Consider the following 17,862-nt stretch of genomic DNA (forward strand, 5'->3'; position numbering starts at 1 on the left):
TGCCGCTTGGCCAAGGAAGTGCTGCAGTGCTTCCAGCTTGTGACTGATCATTTTGGAAATGGAGGCCGAACAGGAGGAGGATGAGAAGGAGGAGGTGCAGGAGCTGAACAATGTGATTACATTGAGGTTGTATTGTCGAGTCTGTTTTTTATTAGTGATGAGTGAGCATGCTCGCTACTGCTCGGTGCTCGCCCGAGCATCTCACTGCTCGAGATGCTCGGCGCTCGCCAAGTATTCCCGGGGTTGCTCGGGTCCCCTCCCTGCATGTTTGGCGCTCTTTAGAGCGCCAATCAACATGCAGGGATTGCCTGCCACTCATTGTAATGCCGCAGCCATGGTGGTTGTGGCATTACAGTGGTTGGATGGCCGCACAGCGTCATCAGGTCTATATCAGACCTGGCGCCGCTGTGCTCGTCACAGTCACTCCGGAGTCAGGCAGAGTAGGGAGAGGTGCTGCTGCTTCAGGGAGAGATTTGCTTGTGTATTAGGTAGTGTAGGGAGAAAAACCGTACATTACACTTATCCATCTTAACAAACAGTCATTTTGAGCACTGACTAATCCATATGCAGAGATATCAGGCAGGCAGTGTACATAGGCTGGCAGGCAGTGTATATAGCAGACTGCAGTGCATATAGCACAAGAGGCTCCATTCCAATTCTGCCTTCTGCTGCTGTTAGATATTTCTATACAAAGGCCCAGGTCTCAGGGGCCAGGAATACTTTTTTTTTTTTTAAATCCTCATTATTTGCTTAAAAAGCAATCCAGAGAACACCATTTTTTTCTGCGCCATTAGCTTGTTGGCACTGCAGAATACAGTCAGGTCCTTTCCATATTACAGCGCTAGAAATCCAGCTAGTTAAAACCGTGTTTTCTCCGTCACATGGATCACATATACGTATTCAGAAAATACTGCCATTTTTGGCCTCCATTCCAATTTTTTTTCACTGTGTCAGCAAAGTTTTTGACACCAGTTTGCTGTTCAAACTAGTTACCTACAGGCCAGGTATTTAAAACTTTGTTTTCTCCGTCACACGGATCACATATACGTTGTCAGAAAACACTGCCATTTCTGGACTCCATTAAAAATTTCCTTCAGTGTGTCAGTGAAGCAATTCACACCAGTTTGCTGTTCAAACTAGTTACCTACAGGCCAGGTATTTAAAACTCTGTTTTCTCCGTCACACGGATCACATATACAGTACAGACCAAAAGTTTGGACACACTTTCTCATTTAAAGATTTTTATGTATTTTCATGACTTTGAAAATTGTCTTTTGTGTCTACTCACAGATAACTTGAGACTGTCTTTGATCATCCTGGAGCTGATCATTGGCTGTACCTTTGCCATTATGGCTATTCTTCGATCCATTTTAAACCATTGGAGATCATTTTAGCTGAACAGCCTATCATTGTCTGCACTTCTTTAGAAGTTTTACCCTCTCCAATCAACTTTTTAATCAAAGTACTCTGTTCTTCTGAACAATGTCTAGAACAACCCATATTTCTCAGGCTTTCAAGGAGAAATGCATGTACAACAAGTGCTGGCTTCATCCTTAAATAAGGGCCAACTGATTCACACCTTTTCTTCACAGAATGATTGACCTCACTAATTGAACTCCACACTGCTATTATTTTGAACACACCCCCTTTCAATTATTCAAATACACAGACTCAAAAACATGCAGATCATGAATGCTGAGTCTGTTGGTTTTCTTAGAATCTATTGCACCAACTGGTAAATTGTTTGATATGTGGTAATATAATTTATATCAAAAACAGTGATTAATCTGGTTAGTCATATTAAACTGCTATTATTTTGAACAGTATGTATAATGAATGGGGGGATGGATGCAGGGCAGGGACTAAGACTATGTGCACACATTCAGGATTTCCAGCAGAAAATTCTACTGCAAATCCTAATGTGTTGGCAGGAAAAACGTTGCATAAAATACGCTTTTTTGCTGTGCTTTTAAAAGGCGATTTTGTTGCAGATTTTTCTCCACTCATTGGAATGGGTGAAATATGCTGCAAGAATTGACATTATGCAGATTTGAATCTGCTGCAAATCTGTAAGGAAAAAATAGGCAGCGTGTGCATGACTTCAGGATTCTCATTCAATTTGCTGATACAGTAAAATGATGCGTATTTGATGCAACATGTGCACATAGCCTTGAAATTAGTTGGGGGAATGTTAGACACTGACTAATATTTATTTATTGGGCTTCGAAAATTATAGTTAATGTGGGGTGGGGGGCACAGAGCTAGATTACTTATCAGTTTATATTTTTAAGGAGCAATGTGATGGAGACGTTTGTGTGTGTGTGTGTGTGTGTGTATATATATACATATGATATATGTGACCTTATTATTTTCAGGGCTGCGGTGATCAGTGTGACAAGACGCGTCGTGGGTGGAAGATGTCGACATGAAGGTCTGACCAGATTGAGAAGAAACAACAGAAAATGGCTCTAATCAGACGAGATGTAAGTATTTATTCTGATGTGTATGACTTGGAGTAATACTGTTCTTTGTAAAATTCCTTAGGCCACTTCTCACATTTGTGTGAAATGTCTGTGAGCTGCCAGATTTTTTTATTGGTTGGCACATGGACTCAGGGTTTCATAGATCCATTCACTTATCAGTAAAAATCATGGATCCGAGAATGAGGTCTGCGAGACTCGGGGCATGTCCTGTTTCTGATCTGATTTTGAAGATCAGAATAGGACTTACTCAGTGGGTCTGTGTGCTGTTCGAGAGAAAAAGAAAATTGAGCAGCACACTGATACAGAAATGTAGCCTTACTATATACAGCACCGTCCCTTATTGTATAGTGTACTCCCTTATTATGTATAGCACAGTCATTAAAGGAGTATTCCCATCTCTAAGTTCCTATCCTAATATGTAGTAAGTGTAGTAATATTAGCAAATGGCCACACACATAGTGACTGTTAGTCAGCTGTTAGTGGTCGTAACTAGTGATGAGCGAGCTCGCTCAGTTAACCCTTTCACCGAGCACGCTCGGATACTGACCGAGAATTTTCGGAGTGCTCAACAACTATGTTCGAGTCGCTACGGCTGCATGTGTCGCGGCTGTTACACAGCTGCAACACATGCAGGGATTGCCTGTTTGTTAGGCAATCCCTGCATCTTATTATGTATAGCACCGTCCCTTACATAGCATATTCTTGTTAGTTTTGATAATCACTGCGCCCTCTCTTTATCACATGGTTCTCACTTGTTAGATATATAATGACTGCTGATGAAGCAGCATCTGACCAGGAGACCAGTCCATCATCCGCCTCCATTAGAAAAAAAGCTTTCCCATGCTCCATCAGCCGTCATTTTAATTTATTTCTAACAAGAGTGAACGCAATGAAATAAGGACAGGGCACCAAAATATTGAGAATTTGACATGTAAAGGACAAGAGAGGACACTATATAAAATTATATTACGTGTATATAGCTTTGTCACCACAAAAGGATGGGGGCCCAGACACATTTCTTAAACAGGGGCCCCAACCTTTTAGTGTCCGCCCTTGGACGGTGGTATATACAGTTAGGTCCATATATATTTGGACAGAGACAACATTTTTCTAATTTTGGTTCTAGACATTACCACAGTAAATTTTAAACAAAACAATTCAGATGCAGTTGAAGTTCAGACTTTCAGCTTTCATTTAAGGGTATCCACATTAAAATTGGATGAAGGGTTTAGGAGTTTCAGCTCTTTAACATGTACCACCCTGTTTTTAAAGGGACCAAAAGTAATTGGACAATTGACTCCAAGGCTATTTCATGGACAGGTGTGGGCAATCCCTTCATTATTTCATTCTCAATTAAGCCGATAAAAGGCTTGGAGTTGATTTGAGCTGTGGTGCTTGCATTTGGAAGGTTTTTCTGTGAAGTAAACATGCGGTCAAAAGAGCTCTCCATGCAGGTGAAACAAGCCATGCTTAAGCTGCAAAAACAGAAAAAACCCATCCGAGAAATTGCTACAATATTAGGAGTGGCAAAATCTACAGTTTGGTACATCCTGAGAAAGAAAGAAAGCACTGGTGAACTCATCAATGCAAAAAGACCTGGGCGCCCACGGAAGACAACAGTGGTGGATGATTGCAGAATAATCTCCATGGTGAAGAGAAACCCCTTCACAACAGCCAACCAAGTGAACAACACTCTCCAGGAGGTAGGCGTATCAATATCCAAATCTACCATAAAGAGAAGACTGCATGAAAGTAAATACAGAGGGTTCACTGCACGGTGCAAGCCACTCATAAGAATCAAGAATAAAAAGGCTAGACTGGACTTTGCTAAAAAACATCTAAAACAGCCAGCACAGTTCTGGAAGAACATTCTTTGGACAGATGAAACCAAGATCAACCTCTACCAGAATGATGGAAAGAGAAAAGTATGGCGAAGGCGTGGTACAGCTCATGATCCAAAGCATACCACATCATCTATAAAACACGGCGGAGGCAGTGTGATGGCTTGGGCATACATGGCTGCCAGTGGCACTGGGTCACTAGTGTTTATTGATGATGTGACACAGGACAGAAGCAGCCGAATGAATTCTGATGTATTCAGAGCCATACTGTGTGCTCAGATCCACCCAAATGCAGCCAAACTGATTGGTCGTCGTTTCATACTACAGATGGACAATGACCCAAAACATAAAGCCAAAGCAACCCAGGAGTTTATTAAAGCAAAGAAGTGGAATATTCTTGAATGGCCAAGTCAGTCACCTGATCTCAACCCAATTGCATTTCACTTGTTAAAGACTAAACTTCAGACAGAAAGGCCCACAAACAAACAGCAACTGAAAACCACCGCAGTGAAGGCCAGGCAGAGCATCAAAAAGGAGGAAACACAGCGTCTGGTGATGTCCATGAGTTCAAGACTTTAGGCAGTCATTGCCAACAAAGGGTTTTCAACCAAGTGCTAGAAATGAACATTTTATTTGCAATTATTTAATCAGTCCAATTACTTTTGGTCCCTTTAAAAACAGGGTGGCACATGTTAAGGAGCTGAAACTCCTAAACCCTTCATCCAATTTTAATGTGGATACCCTCAAATGAAAGCTGAAAGTCTGAACTTCAACTGCATCTGAATTGTTTTGTTTAAAATTCATTGTGGTAATATCTAGAACCAAAATTAGAAAAATGTTGTCTCTGTCCAAATATATATGGACCTAACTGTATATGAATGTATGTGTATATGCAAAACATAATACAACAACAGAGGACCTGTGTCTCCAGTCACGCACTGATTGGCTGCCGGCATGTATTGCAGCGCAGGGACTCGGCGGGTCCCCTGCACCGTAATACATTTCAGCTGAATGTGTGTACGATGATGCACATCAAGCTGAAATAGTCGCTGGTATCGGCGGGCCCCCTCCAGCTGCATCAGACATATGTCCGCCCCTGGTGCAGTGAGTAGCTGGGGTCCCTGACATCACAGCTGAGCCTAGAGCACATGCAAGGCCGTCCCTGGGACGCCATACTATGTATATTACTTATACTTCAGCAGTTGGGTGAGCAGTTTTTAATTATAACACAAGTGTTGGCACATTATCATTCTGATGCAATTAAGGCTTTTTATCACTATATGCAAATACATGTGAAGTGGTACAGAATAAAAATGAATTATTGTTATATGAGGAGATGAATATTATTGCAGTATGATTTCCTGATGTACAGTGATTAATCACTGATTATGGAGTAGATCTTATATATACCTTGTTTATGCACTGTGAATGTTCATGGCTTGAGAAAGGCTCACAGTATAAAGAGCTGAAATGTCGCACCTACACGGGTGAATAAAGATCAGTGTTTTTACTATCTCGCAGATGGAGTGCTGCCATTTTCTTGCTGTATTTCACTATAAATAAATATCTATATGAATCTCTAGTTATATGGTTACATTTTTATATGTAAAACAAAAACTGCATAGATTTGTCCTCATATATATTAGAGTAGAATATACGGACTCGAGAAAATCGGCAGGATCTATTGTAAAACTTCTTCGGCTGGTATTCAGACTAAAGCTTGTCACCGCAGGAGTCGCAATGTGACCCTACTCACCTGCATCACGCTACCATGCAGCAGCGGCATAGAACGAAGTTTGGCAGCTTGACCTATGTTGTGACCAAACTTCGTGTCACCCAAGCATAGGCTAGACCATGTGTGTGGGCTAACGTCACTGCCATGAAACGCCAATCCCTGGCACATCAACGTCAGCTGCTGCCCTCTGATTGGCCGGCAGCGTGTATTGTAGTCCAGGGACTCCGATTCTCTGCACCGCAACACACTTCAGTCCTGAGGTGCACATCCGACTGAAGTAGTCATATGGGTCCAGTTGCACTTTATGAGACCGCAATCATTATGCCCCTGGGTAATGTAGGGGACATGGGATGATACTGACATCATTGTGGATGGGGTGTGAGATGAAGTGATCGGTGCTGCACTGCCACAGATAAAAGCACAGGATCACTGCTCAGTCAGTTCCAATGCTGGAATGAATGAGGTCAGTGCTGGGGCGGATTACTAACAGCCAATGAGTGAGTATTGGGCGGGTAGAAGCAAGTGCTGGACAATTGAGCCAGGCAGTGCTAGCTCTGGTTCTGAGTCTACAAAAAAAAGCACAGGGAGCACAACCTAGTCTGGAGAGCAGCATGTAAACAGGGTGCAGCAAATAAAAAGAAATTCAGGAGTAATGAAAGGTAGAAATCAAAAACAAAGTTTATTGGGCTGTCATCCAAAATTGCCAGTAAAAAAATAAAAAAGTGGTATCTATCAAGGCAGGTGGTGGTATCTATCAAGGCAGGAGGTGGTATCGGTGGTATCAAGGCAGGCGGTGGTATCGGTGGTATTAAGGCAGGTGGTGGTATCAAGGCAGGTGGTGGTATCAAGGCATGTGGTGGTATCGGTGGTATCAAGGCAGGTGGTGGTATCGGTGGTATCAAGGCAGGTGGCGGTATCGGTGTTATCAAGGCAGGTCGTGGTATCGGTGGTATCAAGGCAGGTGGTGGCATCGGTGGTATCAAGGCAGGTGGTGGTATCAAGGCAGGTGGTGGTATCGGTGGTATCAAGCCAGGTGGTGGTATCAAGGCAGGTGGTGGTATCGTTGGTATCAAGGCAGGTGGTGGTATCGGTGGTATCAAGGCTGGTGGTGGTATCAAGCCAGGTGGTGGTATCAAGGCAGGTGGTGGTATCGGTGGTATCCTATATAGATTGGAGATATAACAAATAATATTGTTAAAGCGCATTAAAGTCACAAAAGTAGTCAGTGAACATCTTGTATAACTGTGTACATTTGGTGTGCTCTCTAAGTAACTCAACACACAGCCATTAATGTCTAAACCACTTACAACAAAAGGGAGTACACCCCTAAGTGAAAATGGCCAAATTGTGCTCAATTAGGTACTTTCCTTCACCGATTTCATGTGGCTCATTAACGTTACAAAGTCATAGATGTGAATTTGGAGCAGGAGCATTAAATTTGGTGTTATCGCTCTCACACTGCTCACTAGAAATTCAACATGGCACCTCATGGCAAAAAAAACTCTCTGAGGATCTGAAAAAAAGAATTGTTGCTCTATGTAAAGATGGCCTAGGCCAGGGGTCCTCAAACTACGGCCCGCGGGCCACATGCAGCCCGTGGAGGATTTTTATCCGGCCCGCCGGGCTGTGGGCAGAGGGGAGCTGTGCCAGCGCCCACCCTTCTTCCCCGCTTTCTCAGAGCCCCGGTAGCCCGATACTTACCTCTTCCCGTGCCTTCGCAGATCCACTGTCTTCCTGGTCTGCGCTCCCTGTGACGTCTCAGGTCAGAGGGTGCGGTGACGTCTTTACACCGCGCCCTCCCCTGAGCCATCACAGGCAGCGCAGAGAGGGACGACGACGCCGCGACGCTGGAGTCCGGACCTGAGCAGCGGCAGCAGGCAAGGAGGGAGGTGAGTATTGGATTTTTATATTTTTTTTTAATGTATGGAGGCATGGGACATAATATTAGGGGTGACATCCTGCATGTGGCATTATATGGGGGGGTGACTTCCTGAATGGGGCATTATATGGGGGAGTGATATCCTGCATGGGTCATTATATGGGGGGGGTGACATCCTGAATGGGGCATTATATGGGGGGGGTGACATCCTGAATGGGGCATTATAAAGACAGGGGAGTGATATCTTGTATGGGGCATTATATGGTGGGAGAAAGGGAAATCCTGCATGGGGCATAATAAGGAGGGAACAGCCTGCATAGGGCATTATAAGGGGGAAACAGCCTGCCTATTGGGGATATTTACTTGCCTATTCGGGATATTTACCTGCCTATTAGGGACCTATGCTGCCTATTTGGGACATTTACCTGCCTATTGGGGACCTATGCTGCCTATTGGGAACATTTACCTGCCTCTTGGGGACATTTACTTGCCTATTAGGAACCTATGCTGCCTATTGGGGATATTTACCTGCCTATTGGGGAACTATGCTGCCTATTGGGGATATTTACCTGCCTATTTGGGACATTTACTTGCCTATTAGGAACCTATGCTGCCTATTGGGTACATTTACCTGCCTATTGGGGACATTTACTTGCCTATTAGGAACCTATGCTGCCTATTGGGTCATTTACCTGCCTATTGGGGACATTTACCTGCCTATTGGGGACCTATGCTGCCTATTGGGAACATTTACCTGCCTATTGGGGACGTATGCTGCCTATTGGGGACATTTACCTGCCTATTGGGGATATTTAACTGCCTATTGAGGACCTATGCTGCCTATTGGGGATATTTAACTGCCTATTGAGGACCTATGCTTCCTATTGGGTACAGTTACCTACCTATTGAAATACCGGTTGATTTAACTTTACTTGTTCTTCATTTTAAATATTGTATTTGTTCCTGTATTGTTTTTTTTTACTACAAAATAAGATATGTGCAGTGTGCATAGTAATTTGTTCATAGTTTTTTTAAAAAACTATATTCCGGCCCTCCAATGGTCTGAGGGACCGTGAACTGGCCCCCTGTTTAAAAAGTTTGATGACCCCTGGCCTAGGCTATAAGAATATTGCCAACTGTTAGAACCCTCCTGTTAGTTTTTTTCCTATTTTGTGGTCACGTGACCTGCTGCCTATTTAAGCTCCGCCCTTCTGGCTTTGCTGGACTTCAGTGTTACTTTGACTCTTAATCTAGCCAGTTGCTTTGTACCTCTCTCTATAGTTTGCTTGGTCCTTGGACCTCTAAGTATTTCTGTGTGTTTGTCTTTTTGCTCCACTACAACGTCTATCATCCTGAGTCTAATGGACAGACAGAAAGAAAGAACCAGGATGTTGAGCAGTTTTTGCGTTGTTTTGTGGCAGACAATCAAGAGGTGTGGTCTGAGTTTCTGCCACTTGCTGAATTTGCTCTTAACAACCATACATCCTCCTCTGCTGGGTGTTCTCCGTTTTTTGTTGTACTGGGAGACATCCGTCGTTTGGTTCGTTCTCCAAATTGGTGTCTGCTGTGCCGGAGGAGGAGAATTTTTCCGGTGATTTGGAGAGAGTTTGGACTGATGTACGTTGTAACCTTCAAGAGGCTAACAAAAAGTTTAAGAAGTATTTTAACAGGAAACGTCAAGAGGTTTTGTTTACGGTTGGTGACATGGTTTGGTTGTCCTCAAAGAATCTGCGGTTGAGGATTCCTTCTAAAAAATTGGGTCCGAAGTTTGTGGGACCATTTAAGGTGCTTCAGGTGGTTAACCAGTCTGCTGTTAGGTTGGAGGTTCCCTCCTCCTGGAAGATTAATCCGGTGTTTCATGTTTCCTTGTTGAAAAAAGCTGATGTATCGGATAGGGATGCCACTGTCACAGTTCCTCCGGTGGTGGAAGACGGTGAATATGAATTTCTCGTATCCTGAATTCCAGAGGGCATAGAGGGAGATTGCAGTATCTCGTCGCTTGGAAAGATTTCGTTCCTTAGGATAACTCCTGGGTAAGGGCAGATGATGTCTCTGTTCCTAGACTTATCAGAGCGCTTCACAGGAGGTTTCCTGATAGGCCTGGAGGATCCGGAGGATCCTCATAGAAGAGGGGGTACTGTTAGAACCCTCCTGTTAGTTTTTTTTCTATTTTGTGGTCACGTGACCTGCTGCCTATTTATTCAAGCTCCGCCCTTCTGGCTTTGCTGGACTTCAGTGTTACTTTGACTCTTAATCTAGCCAGGTGCTTTGTACCTATCTCTATAGTTTGCTTGGTCCTTGGACCTCTAAGTATTTCTGTCTGTTTGTCTTTTTGCTCCGCTACAACTTCTGCTAGGAGGTGTCCAATTTTGTCCCAGTCCTTAGTACTTTTAGGGACCCCTCCCTTATATCTATAGGTCTGCGTTCAGACTAGCTGAGGACGAAGGCGGGTCTGTTCACAAGGAACAGGTTGCCCGCTGCATCATAGGGAATCAGCTTAGTCCTATTGTAGGGACAGTTTTCCTATCTTTGCTTAGCTCTTGTAGCAGATCATAACAGTAAGTCCAGCCCAAAATAAAATAAAAAATCCTAAGGAAAGAGATCCGGAGATCAGCATGGTGTCTGTTCAGAAATTGGCTCAACGCCTGCTGGGATTGTCTCTTGAGGTGGCCGAGCTCCAGCAACACGTGAGTAGCTGTCCTGGAGTGCATTTTGTTGAACCGAAGGTAGGACTGCCTGATTTTTTTTTATGGTAAACAACAAGATTTTTTTTCCTTTAAAAATGCTTGTTTATTATATTTTTGTTTGAGACCCAGGTCCTCTGGGAATGAATCACATTGCATTGGGTTTATCATGTCACTTTTGCGCAAGGAACCACAGGGATGGGCCTTTTCTCTCCAACCTAATGATCCGTGGTTTAGATCGGTGGAAGATTTTTTTTCTGCTATGGGGTTGTTGTATGACGATCCTGGTCGAGTCTCTTCTGCTGAGACACAACTGAGACGTTTAAAGCAGGGGTCAGGTGATGTTGAAAATTATTGTACACACTTCAGAAGGTGGTCTTCTGAAGTGAGATGGAATGATTCGGCGTTAAAATGTTTGTTTCTTGCTGGTTTAAGTGAAAGGGTTAAGGATCTGCTGATTGCTTTCCCTGCACCTGGAAACTTGCAAGAAGCCATGCAATTAGCTATTCAGGTGGACAGGAGACTGCGTGCCAGGGTTAATGAGGAGAAAACTCCTGCTATGGCAGCTCCTAGTCATCAGGGGGTCTGCTCGGACGACGGAGAACCGATGGAGATTGGGGCGATGCCACTCCGCTCTCAGGAAAAAGACCGCAGGTTTTCCAAGGGATTGTGTTTTTATTGTGGTAAATCTGACCATTTTGTTAAGAACTGTGCGCTTCTGTTAAACAAAAAAAAAGGTCAGTTACGCCGTATTGCTTGTTTAAACACTAAGGGAGTATTTCTTGCAGGGAGTACCTCATTGCAGGAGGAATTGATTGAATTTCAAGTATTTGTGGATTGTGGTTCTACACTGAATGTGATTGATAAGGGATTTTTGGAAAAACTTAAATTGGAACCCAAACCTTTGTCATCTCCTATTTCTGTGGTTGCTGTTGATAACACTCCTTTGAAATGTGTTACTCACAAGGTTTTTGAATTTCCCCTCACTATTAATGGTATTGACCAAGAGAATTTGGATTTAGTGGTATTAAATAATTTACCTTCTCCAGTAGTTTTAGGTTTGCCTTGGTTAAAACTGCACAATCCTTTACTGGACTGGTCTACTAATGAGATTAAGTCTTGGAGTCCTAAGTGTTATGATAAATGTTGTAACGGTCGCATTGCTGCTGTGGAAAGAGGGGAATTACCTGTATCTATTCAGGATTTTTGGAAGTTTTTTTCAGAGGAGGAGTCACAAATTCTACCTCCTCATAGGGACTATGATTGCACCATTGAGTTTGTTCCTGGAGCTACTCTTCCCAAGAGTCGCTTATTTAATCTTACTATCCCTGAAAGATAGGCCTTGGAGGAATACATACAGACGAACTTGGCTGCTGGTCACATTAGACCTTCTAAGTCACCTGTGGCTGTTGGATTATTTTTTGTAAAAAAAAAGGACGGCGGTTTACGTCCATGTCTGGACTTTCGCGAAATTAATAAAATTACCGTACGGAATTCCTACCCACTGCCGTTAATTCCTGACTTGTTTAACCAGTTAGTGGGGGCCAAGTGGTTCTCTAAAATTGATCTCCGGGGGGCATACAATTTGTTGCGAATGAAGGAGGGTGATGAATGGAAGACTGCTTTTAACACCCCGGTGGGTCATTTTGAGAATCTGGTTATGCCTTTTGGTCTTACCATTGCACCAGCGTTTTTTCAGAATCTTATTAATGACATCCTGAGACCTTTCATTGGTAAGAATGTGGTGGTGTATTTGGATGACATTTTGATTTATTCGCCAGATCTGGAGTCTCATTGGCAGAGTGTACGTGAGTTATTGCAGTTATTAAGTGACAATTCACTTTTTGCTAAGCTGGAGAAATGCGAGTTCGCTGTGCAGAGAATTCGTTTTATGGGCTACATTATCTCCAGCGAGGGCTTTGAGATGGACCCGGTGAAGGTTCAGGCTGTGCAAGAATGGCCTAGGCCTATTGGTTTAAAATCGATACAGAGATTTTTGGGTTTCGCCAATTATTACAGAAAATTCATTAAGAATTTTTCTATAATTGTTAAGCCGCTGACCGATCTCACCAGGAAAGGTGCGAATACGGTCCAGTGGACTACTGAGGCCATTGAAGCTTTTGTGTATCTCAAGGAGAGGTTCAGTTCTGCCCCCATCCTTATGCAGCCTGATGAGACCAAGCCTTTTTTGGTCGAGGTTGATGCTTCTTCGGTGGGGGTCGGTGCGGTTTTGTCTCAGGAGAACAAGGATGGAGTACATCCCTGTGCTTTTTGTTCGAAAAAATTTTCTGAAACCGAACTTAATTACGATGTTGGTAATCGGGAATTGCTGGCTATCAAACTCGCATTTGAACATTGGCGTCATTTCTTGGAAGGTGCTAAATTTTCCATTCAGGTTTTCACTGATCATAAGAATCTGATCTATCTAGATGCTGCCAAGCGCTTGAATGCCTGTCAGGCTAGGTGGGCTCTTTTTTTTTCACAGTTTAATTTTTCTGTTACTTACATCCCGGGTACTAAGAATGTTAAAGCTGATGCTTTATCTTGCAGCTTTTCTCCCATGGTTGGTACCGAGGAGGAGGAGAGCATTTTACAGGAAGGCGTTGTGATAGCAGCATTGGACTCCGTTTTGGAAGATGGGATTCTGAAAGCCCAGGAGGATGCCCCATCTAACACTCCCCATGGGAGGTTGTTTGTACCTAGAACCTTTAGGAGAGAGTTGTTTGTGGAGTACCATGAGTCTCGGTTGGCAGGTCATCCAGGAATTTCGGAGACTAAGAGACTGGTAGGTCGCAGTTTTTGGTGGCCTGGGTGGCAGAAGGAAATCATTAAATGGGTGCGTCAATGTACTGTGTGTGCCAGATCAAAGGCTTCACACGCTCCTGCTGCGGGGTTGCTTTGCCCTCTGGAGGTTCCTAGTGCACCTTGGACGCATCTTGCAATGGATTTTATTACTGACCTTCCTGTGTCCGAGGGTTTCACTGACATCTGGGTGGTCGTGGACCGTTTTAGCAAGATGTGTCACTTGGTTCTTTTCATTAAACTACCCTGTGCTAAGACACTCGCTAAGGCTTTTGTCAAGGAAATTGTCAGACTCCATGGCGTTCCCACCGACATTGTTTCTGATAGGGGACCTCAGTTTGTGGCTCATTTTTGGCGTGATTTTTGTGACAGGTTGGGAGTCCATTTGTCATTTTCATCTGGGTATCATCCTGAGTCTAATGGACAGACAGAAAGAAAGAACCAGGATGTTGAGCAGTTTTTGCATTGTTTTGTCGCAGACAATCAAGAGGTGTGGTCTGAGTTTCTGCCACTTGCTGAATTTGCTCTTAACAACCATACATCCTCTTCTGCTGGGTGTTCTCTGTTTTTTTGTTGTACTGGGAGACATCCGTCGGTGGTTCGTTCTCCAAATTGGTGTCGGCTGTGCCGGAGGAGGAGAATTTTTCCGGTGATTTGGAGAGAGTTTGGACTGATGTACGTTGTAACCTTCAAGAGGCTAACAAAAAGTCTAAGAAGTATTTTAACAGGAAACGTCAAGAGGTTTTGTTTACGGTTGGTGACATGGTTTGGTTGTCCTCAAAGAATCTGCGGTTGAGGATTCCTTCTAAGAAATTGGGTCCGAAGTTTGTGGGACCATTTAAAGTGCTTCAGGTGGTTAACCAGTCTGCTGTTAGGTTGGAGGTTCCCTCCTCCTGGAAGATTAATCCGGTGTTTCATGTTTCCTTGTTGAAAAAAGCTGATGTATGGGATAGGGACGCCACTGTCACAGTTCCTCCGGTGGTGGAAGACGGTGAATATGAAATTTCTCGTATCCTGAATTCCAGAGGGCATAGAGGGAGATTGCAGTATCTCGTCGCTTGGAAAGGTTTCGGTCCTAAGGATAACTCCTGGGTAAGGGCAGATGATGTCTCTGCTCCTAGACTTATCAGAGCGTTTCACAGGAGGTTTCCTGATAGGCCTGGGCCTGGAGGATCCGGAGGATCCTCATAGAAGAGGGGGTACTGTTAGAACCCTCCTGTTAGTTTTTTTTCTATTTTGTGGTCACGTGACCTGCTGCCTATTTATTCAAGCTCCGCCCTTCTGGCTTTGCTGGACTTCAGTGTTACTTTGACTCTTAATCTAGCCAGGTGCTTTGTACCTATCTCTATAGTTTGCTTGGTCCTTGGACCTCTGAGTATTTCTGTCTGTTTGTCTTTTTGCTCCGCTACAACTTCTGCTAGGAGGTGTCCAATTTTGTCCCAGTCCTTAGTACTTTTAGGGACCCCTCCCTGTGTTCAGACTAGCTGAGGATGAAGGCGGGTCTGTTCACAAGGAACAGGTTGCCCGCTGCATCGTAGGGAATCAGCTTAGTCCTATTGTAGGGACAGTTTTCCTATCTTTCCTTAGTTCTTGTAGCAGATCATAACACCAACACTGTGAAACTGAGCTTCAACATGCTGGCCAAGACCATACAGTGGTTTAACAAGATAGGTTCCACTCAGAACTGGCCTCGCCATGGTCGAACAAAGAAGTTGAGTACACGTGCTCACCGTCATATCCAGAGGCTGTCTTTTCAAAAGAGGTGTAAAAGTGCTGCCAGCATTGCTTCGGAGGTTAAAGGCGTGGGGGGTCAGCCTGTCAGTACTCAGACCATACTTTGCAATCAAATTTTTATTGCATGGCTGTCGTCACAGAAGAAAGCCTCTTCTAAAGATGCTGCACAAGAAAGCCCGCAAACACTTTGCTGAAGACAAGCATACTAAGGACATGAATTACTGGCACCATGTCCTGTGGTCTGATGAAACCAAAATAAAGTTATTTGGTTCATATTGTGTAAAGTGTGTTAGGTAGCGAGCAGGTGAGGAGTACAAAGACAAGTGTGTCTTCCCTACAGTCAAGCCTGCTGGTGGGAGTGTCATGGTTGGGGATACATGAGTGCTGCCGGCTGTGGTGAGCTACAGTTCATTAAGGGAACCATGAATGCCAAAATGTACTGTGACATCCTGAAGCAGAGCATGATTCCCTCACTTCGGAAGCTGGGCCAAAGCGCAGTATTCCAACATGATAATGACCCCAAACATACTTCCAAGATGACCACTGCCTTGCTAAAGAAACTGACGGTAAAGGTGCTGGACTAGCCAAGCATGTGTCCAGACCGAAACCCTGTTGAACATTTGTGGGGCATCCTCAAACAGAAGGTGGAGGAGTGCAAAGTCTCTAACATCCACCAGCTCCGTGATGTCATCATGGAGGAGTGGAAGAGGATTCCAGTGGCAACCTGTGAAGCTCTAGTGACCTGCATGCCCAAGAGAGTTAAGGCACTGCTTGAAAATAATGGTGGCCACGAATCATCTATTTAATTCTCTTCCTCTTGTCGGAACTAATCCTCACCTTTAGCTCTACTCAACTGGCACTTCTGTTTGATTTCTAATTTTTGATCTTCCTGTAATATCTTATTTCCAGATGTTGTTCCACCATTGTTGTATCTCTGATTTGTCTTTACTTTTTTGATTCATGATAAATAAATAATTTAAATCAAAACGAAAATAATGGTGGCCACACAAAGTTTTGACACTATGAGCACAATTTGGCCATTTTCAAGTAGGGGTGTACTCACTTTTGTTGCCAGTGGCTTAGACATTAATGGTTGTGTGAGTTATTTAGAGGGCACACCAAATTTACAAGCTGTACACTGACTATTTTACATTGTATCAAAGTGTCATATCTTCAGTGTTGTCCCATGAAAATATATAATGAAATATTTACAAAAATGTGAGGGGTGTACTCACTTTTGTGATATACTGTATCCCCAAAGATCAACGGCTGTAAGCTATTCTAGAGCCTGATCTGCATTGTCTGGTGATGACTGCTATACATTGACTGGGACTACACACTGGAAATCTGGGAGATGAGACATGGGAGCCAGAATGGGAGATGAGACATGGGGGCAGAATGGGAGATGAGACAAGAAGGTCAGAATGGGAGCTAACACATGGGGGTCAGAATGGGAGCTAACACATGGGGGGGGGGGGGGGGGGCAGAATGGAAGCTGAGACAGGGGGAAGAATGGGAGATGAGGCATGGAAGCAGAATGGATGATGATACATGGGGGGCAGAATGGGAGATAACACATGGGGCAAAATGGAGAGGAGACACATGGAGGCTGGATGGAGCAAAAAAATGGGGGCAGAATGTAGAGGAGACATGGAGGCAGAATGGGAGATAAGACATGGGGGGCAGAATGGGAGCTGACACATGGGGGGCAGAATGGGAGCTGACACATGGGGGGCAGAATGGGAGCTGACATATGGGGGGCAGAATGGGAGCTGACATATGGGGGGCAGAATGGGAGCTGACATATGGGGGGCAGAATGGGAGCTGACATATGGGGGGCAGAATGGGAGCTGACACATGGGGGGCAGAATGGGAGCTGAGAAATGGGGGGCAGAATGGGAGCTGAGAAATGGGGGCAGAATGGAAGCTGAGAATTGGGTTCAAAATGGAAGCTGAGACATGGGGGGCAGAATGGGAGATGACACATGGGGGGCAGAATGGGAGATGACACATGGGGGGCAGAATGGGAGATGACACATGGGGGGCAGAATGGGAGATGACACATGGGGGGCAGAATGGGAGATGACACATGGGGGGCAGAATGGGAGATGACACATGGGGGGCAGAATGGGAGATGACACATGGGGGGCAGAATGGGAGATGACACATGGGGGGCAGAATGGGAGATGACACATGGGGGGCAGAATGGGAGATGACACATGGGGGGCAGAATGGGAGATGACACATGGGGGGCAGAATGGGAGATGACACATGGGGGACAGAATGGAATATGAGACAAGGGGGGCAGAATGGAATATGAGACAAGGGGGGCAGAATGAGAGCTAACACATGGGGGTAGGCAGAATGAGAGCTAACACATGGGGGGAGGCAGAATAGGAGATGACACATGGTTGCAGAATGGGAGCTGAGACATGGGGGGCAGAATGGAAGCTGAGAAATGAAGGCAGAATGGAAGCTGAGACATGGGGGCAGAATGGTAAATGACACATGGGGGGCAGAATGGAAGCTGAGACACGGGGGGCAAAATGGGAGATGAGACATGGTGGGCAGAATGGGAGTTGACACATTGGGGGCAGAATGGGAGCTGACACATTGGGGGGCAGAATGGGAGCTGACACATTGGGGGGCAGAATGGAAGCTGAGAAATGGGGGGCAGAATGGGAGATGATACATTGTTGCAGAA

General features: G+C 44.6%; 1 long non-coding RNA gene across 1 annotated transcript in view; it reads left to right on the forward strand.

Annotated features, from left to right (window-relative positions):
• The window catches only part of LOC141156565 (uncharacterized), a 40,996-nt gene extending 38,524 nt beyond the window's left edge, over window positions 1-2,472 (forward strand). The window contains exon 3 of the long non-coding RNA XR_012247680.1: window positions 2,376-2,472. This is a non-coding gene — a long non-coding RNA (uncharacterized lncRNA). The remainder of the gene's footprint in view (window positions 1-2,375) is intronic.
• The last annotated feature ends 15,390 nt before the right edge of the window (window positions 2,473-17,862 follow it).

This window comes from Phyllobates terribilis, unplaced genomic scaffold (genome assembly GCF_046119375.1).
Source record: "Phyllobates terribilis strain yellow unplaced genomic scaffold, ASM4611937v1 Scaffold_8__6_contigs__length_399053987, whole genome shotgun sequence".
Classification (NCBI taxonomy): domain Eukaryota; kingdom Metazoa; phylum Chordata; class Amphibia; order Anura; family Dendrobatidae; genus Phyllobates; species Phyllobates terribilis.